The sequence below is a fragment of the Grammomys surdaster genome, unplaced genomic scaffold (assembly GCF_004785775.1).
Source record: "Grammomys surdaster isolate TR1022 unplaced genomic scaffold, NIH_TR_1.0 581, whole genome shotgun sequence".
Lineage (NCBI taxonomy): Eukaryota > Metazoa > Chordata > Mammalia > Rodentia > Muridae > Grammomys > Grammomys surdaster.
Window position 1 is genome coordinate 542,580 of NW_021605000.1, and position 1,686 is coordinate 544,265.

Consider the following 1,686-nt stretch of genomic DNA (forward strand, 5'->3'; position numbering starts at 1 on the left):
TTTGTCTCTTCCTGGGTTTTGTGAGTCCTTGCTCTGTGTGTACGGCACAAATGAAGGTGAGCTGAAGCACTTCAGTGGAGACTGTGGTGCAGTTGGGGGTTCAGTTCCCGTGTGGTGCTTCAGGAGTGAGGTGATAGCTGTCTCACAGGTGGAGGGAGCATGTGATGCCTTCAGCGTCTGTACAATGTCTGTCAGTTGTACAGAGTTGGGAAATGAAACTAAAGGTCAGGCTTTAAGCGATCTGGAAGCAACCTCAGTGTTCATCTACTCCCGCTCTGAGATGGCACGTACAGGGAGCGCAGGGGCATGGCAGGAGCTGTGCTCATGTACACAGATCATCTTGAGAAGCATGGCCTCTGAATTATTGCCTGAATGGTGCTTTGAATGGTAATGGTCATAAAGTAGGGTGGCTGAGCTTTTAACCCCATCGAGAAGGCAAAGGTCACACGCATTACTTAGCTCCAGGCTTCTGTTACTCCCCAGCCTTTTGCAGTGATGCAGTGTGTCAGGTGATATAGTCTTCTATACTTATTGGCCCCTTACTCTAAACTGCACCAGAGGTCAAGAAAGAATGAGAAAATTCCCGTCAGTAAATTATACTGAGCAAGGTAAACCTTGTGGTAGCGTTAAGAGTGTGGAAAGTAGGCAGCCCAAGCCTGAGCCTGCCCTCATCTGATTCCCAACGGGAGCACGTTCTTGTCCCGCATCTGTAAGATATGGATTCCGGTGTGAAGGCTCCAGGTTGTGAGCATCAAAAGAAGGTGATGGGAACATTAGTGACCAGACTCCAGGAAACACTCCGTGAATTAATTACCACAAATTACCCTAGAGGAGTGTTTGGAAGAGCATGATTGCTTATCTTGGTCTTGTCCCTGCCAGCACATCACACCCTGTTGTCCCCACTACCCCACACACACCCAGACACACCTGGACTTCGTGGATAGTAGCATCACCGCACAATAAAAAGGCAGAAAAGGGAATGGTTACATATAGAAGAGACCAAATGTAGGAGGTGGCCTGCTGTCACTTTATGACAACCTGCTGTCTTGAGGGCCAGGTTTCTGTTTAGGACCAGCATCAATCCCTCGGGAGAATGACATTAGGCTCAGCAGACCTCAGTGTGCTCCCGAGGCTCTTGGCAGCCTTTGATATTACAGACTCAGATCCACATATGAGCAGGGCCTGAGATCCTGCATTTCCACCTAGTGCCTGGGTGAGGCTGGTGTACAGGAAATGTTTGAGAAGCAGGAGTCTACAGTGCATCCGCCTGCAGCCACCTGACATCTCTGCCTGAACACCTGTGGCACCTGCAGCCACCTGACACTTCTGCCTGAACACCTGTGGCACCTGCAGCCACCTGACACTTCTGCCTGAACACCTGTGGCACCTGCAGCCACCTGACACTTCATGATCACCTGTGACACCTGTAGCTACCTGACACTGACACTTTGCCTGAACACTGGGGGCAGAGTTGTAAGTTTCATCTGAAGTTCTCGAGTGACTGTTCCTAATGCTTTTGACACAAAGACTTTGGCCACATTTCAACAGCCAGACATGGGATGTAAGTGTGAGTGATTGAGAAAACAGGACTTTGGTCCCACAGCTTGTACTTTGAAAACACTATCATTTTATAAAAGTTGCCTTAAAAAACAAGTTAAACGTTAAAATGGTTTTTTTAAATTGGTG